The sequence below is a fragment of the Solanum verrucosum genome, unplaced genomic scaffold (assembly GCF_900185275.1).
Source record: "Solanum verrucosum unplaced genomic scaffold, falcon-dt-bn FXZP01000080.1, whole genome shotgun sequence".
Classification (NCBI taxonomy): domain Eukaryota; kingdom Viridiplantae; phylum Streptophyta; class Magnoliopsida; order Solanales; family Solanaceae; genus Solanum; species Solanum verrucosum.
Window position 1 is genome coordinate 1,130,788 of NW_026020097.1, and position 8,016 is coordinate 1,138,803.

Sequence of the window (8,016 nt, forward strand, 5' to 3'; positions counted from 1 at the left end):
TCACTTCTTCAGCCTGTTTTGCTCCTTTTTGCCTGTTAGTGTCGTTGTTTTGTTCTTCAATACATATTTTTGTAAATCAAGGCGTTTTACATCAGTTATTGGCACAAAATAAGCATTTGAAGACACTAAATCTATATAAACAAAGTCCTAAATGAGTCCAAATTTGGGACTCATCAACACCCCCAAAATAAACTTTTGCTTGTCCTCAAGTTTAGCAAAAGGATGTCTCAAACAATGCTACATAAGACTCAATCATGAATGCACACAACAAGACTCAACTTACTCATGCAAGGATCAATTGTGCACTCAAAGATTCAAATTGTGACTCACCATTATCAAACATGCTCAAGTTCACAATACTTGCTCCAAATGCAAGTTCAAGCTCAACAAAGGTACTCAAATGCCCTCTAACAATGATGATTCCATATTCACACACAATTCTTCAACAATTTATAGCTCTGGAATCACATACAACTCTGACACTCAAAATGATGAGCACATGCATGACTTCACCCATAGGTTTTTCCTTATTTTCCAATCAACATTTCTTTCAGCTCACTTAAGATCAAAATATTCTTTTCAAGGCCTGTAACGGGGCTGAGTGTAAAGGTATGGTCATTTAGGCTTAGTGGTTGCTATCTTCATGAAATGTGGTATGAACATCACTTTCCTTCCTTTTTTTCAGCATTTTTACTCATGCTCAAAATTCACCCCATTATTCAACCTCCAATGGAATACCGGACACCCCATTTCTTTGCAACTTTCACAACTTTATTTCACAACTTTTTCATTATTTTTCTTTTGATTTCTTCTTTTCTTTCTCTTTTTTTTATATGGAGGGGTTCCATATTTTTCAAAACCATTGACTCAAAGGGGGATTTTTCACACTTCTTGATTTACCTTCTTCTTTCACCACACCCCCAACTAAGGCTTTTGTCCTAAGTTGGATATTCAAATAGACTACACTTCATAGGATTATAGGTGAATGGATAACGATAGGTCTCAATTGCATCAAGTTTCTTCCAAGAAAAGGATAAGGATCAAAAGGGGTTCAAGCAAGGTTCACACATCTCACAAGGTTGGCCACAAAAAGAGGTATATTGTCAAATTGTTTCACTCTTCAAAATTGTTGCCTAAGATCATTTCAGGTGCTTGCATCACTTAGTCAACAGGACTAATGGGGCAAATTCTAGGTGTCATCACACAAGGTTCAAATTAGGCTCAACACACAAGGCATGGGCACCAATATCAAATGAGACTCCACACTTTCGTTAGTGTGCAATGTTCATTACAAGAGACTTATACGATAATCGGCTAGTCACAACGAGATGCAAAAAGTTCACACATTGTTTATGCAACTTCATTTGGCCTCATCGTAGCCGCATATTTATTTTTGTTCGATTAAGAGTACTATTCAATTCACTGGTATTGATCATAACCGATACTCAAATTCGCATAAGAACAGCCACATTCACACAAAACAAAAGGTGGCAATTTTTTTTCAAAAGGGTCAAAAACCGTTTTCATTTCTTAACAAGGAGCCACAAGCTCAAACATCCAAAAGATAAGATCAAAAAATAGTTTAAAACAAAAACCCTAATATATACACAAGAGGTAGGTATAGAAATACCTCACCCCACCACAAATAAAAGGCAGTTGTCCTCAAATACAACACAAATAAACAAAAGTCAATAAAAACAAAAGTGAGAGAGGTAAACAAAGGTCATTTCTACACAGTCGCTCCATCTGTTAGGGCATCAATTCTCGGTGTAACACTCTGATCATGGGCTTCAGTGCCTAGTGTACCAGCAACACTCGCTCTACCAGAGCCTGACATGGATATGTCCCTCAAAGAAGCCTGTCGTGGCAGTCTCAACCATGGCCCCCTCTAAGTTGGCAAGATCATCATACAGAGCAGCCTCTCACTCTTCAACCTGCTCCGCATCGGTCTAAGCCTCAAACTCGGCAGCAACAACATCATCCATAGGCAAATCTCCAGTGACTAGAGGCATCTCAGAATAGGCCAGAGAATCCCGATCCTCAGCTAACTCAAAGAGGGAAATGTAGTATATGGACTTCAGATAGTCCACATCTTTTCTCAATTATGCAACCTCGACTTTCAAAGCTGTCACCTCTGAAGTAACCCCCTATAGACACTCACAAGTCTCTACTCTCCCCGTGAGAGCGTCAATATATGTCTGGAAGGGTGTCAACGCAACTATGAAGGCCCGCTCAATCATCTAAGGCACCTCGGCCTCTAATCGAGTAGCCTGCACATCGACAGAATAGTCTAGGTGGCCCATCTTGAGGATCATGGACTGAGTAATCCTGGTGGGCTGCGAAGCAGCAGAAGAACTAGGAGTCTGGGAAGAAGTGGAAGTGGGTGCACCTGAAGGCCCGGAGGTTGGAGTAGGCAAAGATGCCTCTGCAGATATAGAGCCAACATCAACTTCCGGGGATATATCCACCGAAGCTGGTCTCCTCCTATCTGCCTCATACCGAGTGTACTCGACCTCTATGCGCCGTATATCTGTGGAAGATGTGGGGATGACCTTTATGTCCCTCTTCTCATCATGAGGGACTCCAGTATGCCGACATAGCTGTATAATCAAGATCGAGGAGGGAAGGGACGTCTGTCGTTATTTTTCCCTCATGGCCATCTCCTGCTCAATAATAAGTCCCAAGTTGATGCTCCTTCGGGCTATAATTGACCCAAGACAGGGTTCCTTTGGATGGCGGAGGATGGACTCATTATGTGAGGGCATAATGGAGTTGCTGATGAACCCAAACCAGTACCGAGCTACTATATTCAACTTCTTCTTCATAATCGAAGCTCCTGCCTCGATCTACCTCGGGGTGATGTCAGAAATAAGTGAGACTAACCATCCCTTTAGGTCATCCAGTGTCGACATAGTGGTTTCTAAACTTAGGTAATCAATCTCCAATCCTCTATCCAAGACAGGGTTGATATACTCACTGTTGCAATTCACTACTTCCCCCCTAACCATGACTGACTCTACCGGTCTGAAGGCGTTGGCCTTTTTCTTTCCCTTCGGTACCTGGTCCCCATACGCTGTGTAGAACTCATGGACCCATGAAGAAATAAAGGGGCCACGGGGCCTAGTGAACTACTCAAAACTATGGTACTTGAGTGTGTCCCACAGTAGAGGGTACCTATCCAGTACACCGTCTATGGAAAACCTCTTCTCTTCAAGGATGGTCCTTAATCCCTTAGCCTTTATCCTGTTGAGAAGCTGGGTAGAAGGACCCTGAACTGGTGGTGCTGTAACCACCGTCTATGTTGGAGCTTGCATGGAATCAGTGACAGGAGGGGTAGACTTCAGGACACTAAATGAATCGGGACGAGATCGTGGATAAATCTCTGCTTGTCGGGACTGCAACGACTAGTCATCATCAGGCTCGGACAGTGAGACCTGAGAATTGATAGATTTCTCCTTACTGGCAGAGTTGTGCTCCAGTATCTTAGATAAGGGTGCTTTGCCCTTGCCCTTGCCTCCCTTAGGAGGTGCCTTCTTTCCCTTTTTGGATGCATGATTAACGTTTCAAGGAAACTTCATCCAATTCTAAGTTTCAACGATTATTAGTCAGTATATAACCCACCTAAATGAGTTGGGGTCGAATCCCACTGGGAGCGGTATGTGTTTAAGATTTAATAGCAAATGGTGAACATGTTCAAGTTAATCACAGGAACAAACATGATCGAATAAAAACATAATTCAAATCAGGGGTTGACACGAATGTCAAATAAGGGGGTTTTGGTTTAAATTATCAACTACGACAGTAGCAAAAAAATACGAAAATAACAATAATGAGACGGATTGTTGGGATGTGATTCAATTATAGGTAAATGTAGACAAATGGGTAATTGCAACTATTAGAAAATAGCTAGATATGTGATTAAGCTAGACTATAGAGGAGGTAAACTTTCTCTTGAACAATTTACCCAGAATTATGTTGATTTCTTTCGAACATCGATAAGCATGCAAATTCCGAACAGCCTACACGTTAGTCCATTCACTCTTTACAGTTGAATGTGTGGAAAAGGGTTTAGGATTCACTCTCTCGAGCTGAACCCATGACAACCCAATACCCACACACCATCGATCAATAATTTTAGTTTTAAAACCTCTCTCTCGAGCAAGCCAAAAACACAACGGTAGAACGTCATTTTCAACTACAATTCTTAAATTAAACCATAATTAATGATTGAAATCACTTCTAAACAACATTTAAACTAACGATTAGCAATACCCATAAGCTAATCAGCCCATAATCACATAATCACAATCCAAGAATTGGGGTTTTAGCTAGACATCATAAAAAGATAAAATTTGTTACCAAATTGAATTTCCATCGACTAGGTAAGATTGATTTTGTCTTTACAAATTAAAGGTCCAAATTGAAGAACCTCAAAGACCCACTTCCAATTTCTTAAAAGTGAAAAACTTCAATTCTTCAAAGCTAAGGAAAACTTGTCTCACAGTTCAAAACTCAAAAAATATGATATTGCAGAGTAGAAATTATAAAATTCCATTCTTTTGATACTAAACTAAATGTTCAAAAACGTATTTATAGTCACCAAAAATATGTAGCGAAGAGCCACTCGGTGCAATAAGTCAGGCTCGTTGATCCACTCGATGATCCTCCATTTGGTCAATTCCATCATCTTTTTGCCTTGGCCTTTAGCGTCCTCTAGGTCTGTAACTTTGGTTGATCTAACTCTGCATCGCGGAACCACTCGGTGATCCATCGACCGCTCATTTCTCTCGCCGACTTGGTTCTTTCCTTCTGGGCTTGGCACTCTAGAACTTTAGCCGATCTAATGGCCACTTGGCAACTCGCCAAATGGACTTGGCGATCACCAAACTCTCTTTTATTCCTTCTTTCAGCTTGCTTTGTTCCCTTTTGCAACTTAGTGTCGTTGCTTTCCTCCTCAAACCATAATCTTGAAAATCAAGGATTTAACATCAGTTATTGGCACAAAATGAGCATTTTAGGACTCTAAACCTATACAAATAAAGCCGTAAATGAGTCCAAATCTCAGATTCATCAACACCCCCAACTTAAACTTTTGCTTTTCCTCAAGTAAAACTCAAGTTCAGCAGTTCAAAAAGGTTGTCTCAAACAGTGCTACACAAGACTTAATCATGAATGCACACAACAAGACTCAACTTACTTATGCAAGTATCAATTGTGCACTCAAAGATTCAAGTTGTGACTCACCATTATCGAAGATTCTCAAGTTTATAATAATTGCTTCAAATGCAAGTTCAAGCTCAACAAAGGTACTCAAATGCCCTTACACAAAGAATGATTCCATATTCACACACAATGGTTCAACACTTTATAGTTCTGGAATCACATACAACTCTCACACTCACAAAGATGAACACATGTATGACTTCACCCATAGGTTTATCCTTATTTTCCAACCAACACTTGTTTCAGCTTACTCAAGATCAAAAAGGTCTTTTCAACGAGATGCAAAAAGTTCACATATTGCCTATGCAACTTCATTTGGACTTATCGTAGCTGCACATTCATTTTTGTTCCATTAAGAGCACTATTCATGTCATCGGTATTGATCATGACCGACACTCAAATTTGCACAAGAACAACCACATTCAAACACAATCAAGAGGTGGCAAAAAATCTCAGAAGGGTCCAAAAATCCATAAACCATATGCAATTAAAACAAGGAGCCACAAGCTGAAACATCCACAACACAATGCTCAAAAACAATATCCAGCAAAAAAAACAATATATACATATTATAAACACAAGAGGTAGGTATGGAAATACCTCACCCCACCATAAATAAAAAGTAATTTGTCCTCAAATGTAATCAAAATACTAAAATTCAATAAAAAGGATAGAGAGGGAGGTAAAGAAAAGTCATGTCTACACAGTCTCTCAATTTGTCTGGGAATCAATGCGTGGAGTCACATCAACATTACTAGCTCCACTGGACCCAACCATGATGGTGTCTCTTAAGGATGTCTGGCGGGCGGTCTCGAACATTGCATCCTCAAGATCGGTGATATCATCATACACAACAACATCTCACTCCCCAAGTTTCTCCTCATCTGTCTCCTCCTCTAATACATCAGCTGCAACATCCATTTGTACGTCTCCAGTGGTAGTCAGAGGAATCTCAAAAGTAATTGGAGCATCCTCCGTCTCAGCTGTACAGTGGTGAAGTCTATAGACTTTAGGTAGTCTATATCCTTCCTCAAGTCTACAACCTCGGCTCTCAAAGATCTAACCTCTGAAGTTTCCCCTGTCTACTCTCACAGGTCTTGACTCTCACTGTGAGAGTGTCAATAGATGCTCGTAGGGGTGTCAGTGCATCTAGAATATCACTCTCGATAATCCATGGTACTACAGCCTCCAATCGAGTAGCCCTCACATCCTCAGAATGGGCTAAGTATCCCATCTTTAGGAGCATGGCCTGAGTGATGTTGGTCGGCTGGGAAGTAGTAGAAGTACATGGCGTCTGGGAGGAAGTGGATGAACCTGAAGGCCCGGAGGCCAGAGTAGGCAAATATGCCTCTGCAGGTATAGAGTCAACGTAGACCTCCAGGGATGTAACTACCGAAGCTGCTCTCCGCATGTCTACCTCCTCCCACGTGTACTCGACCTCTATACACCGAGATGTCTGTAGAGGATGTGGGAGTTACCTCAATATCTCTCATCTCATCACGAGGAACTCCAGCACGCTGACACAACTCTGTTATCAAAACCGGGAAAGGATGGGACGTCTGGCGCTGTTTGGCCCTCATGGCCATCTCCTGTTCAATAATAAGTCCCAAGTTGAGCCGCTTCTTTGCTAAGATTGATCCTAAATAGGTTGCCTTTGCATGACAGAGGATGGATTCGTTCTGTGAAGGAATGATAAAGCTGTTGATGAATCCAAGCCAATACCGTGCAACTACATTCAAATCCTTCTTCTCTATCTGGGCTCCCGCCTCGATCCACCTCGGAGTGGTATCAGAAATAAGGGGGGTAAGCCAGCCCTTAATGTCATACAGGGACTGAGAAATTGCCAGACCCTCATACTTGTGTTCGAATCACGTGACTCTGTCAAGCACAACATTTATGTAGTCACTGCTGAACCCCATTTCTCTTACTCGGACCATTACAAACTTCACCAGTCTGAAGGCACTACCCTTCTTCTTTCCCTGAGGAACGAGATCACCGTCAGTAGAATAGAACTCATAGACCCAGGAGGGGACAAATGGACCTTGAGGCCTGGTGAAGATATGGAATCTACGCCCTGGAGTATCTCCCTCACACTGGAGTATTTTCCCTGTAGGACCTCTGTGGATAGTAGCTTCTCTTTTAGAATTGTGCGCAACCTATGGGCTTTCAATATATTAAGTAGCTAGGGAGGAGGAACCACTGATGGCACTGGGATCACAGTCGAAGCCGGAAATGGCACTGTATCTGTTGTAGGAGGAATGGCTGTTGGAGCTCTTGATGAGTCTGGGTGAGACCTAGCACAGATCTTTGCTCACCTAGACTGTAGGGGCTGGTCATCATCCAAATTGGAGAGTTCAGCCTTGGTAGGGATCTCAGATTCGGACCTCTTACTTTTGCCCTTGCCTCCCTTAGGAGGTGGCTTATTTCCCTTTTTAGAGGGATTGGTTGCCCCTTTATTTATTTCTATGCCACTTGCTCTTTTACGGCGTGGCATGTCGAGGTTGGTTCTAGTCATGTCTGCAAAAATATCATAGAAAGTTAGGAACAGTTCAAGAAAATTTACAGAGAAACAGTTGTAGACAAACTCACCGAATCATTTTGGCGGGCTAGATCGGGCTCGCTGAAAGGATTGGCTTAAAAAGTTTCCAGAAAAATGGCATGTCGGCGATGGGAGAGGCCTTTCGGCGAATCGCCAACAGCATTCGGTGAGCAAAGACAAGCCCGCCGAAAGTTACAGTGCGTTTTAGCGATTAAGGGAGCCGAAAGAGAGATCAAAGAAGACCTTCGGTGAGT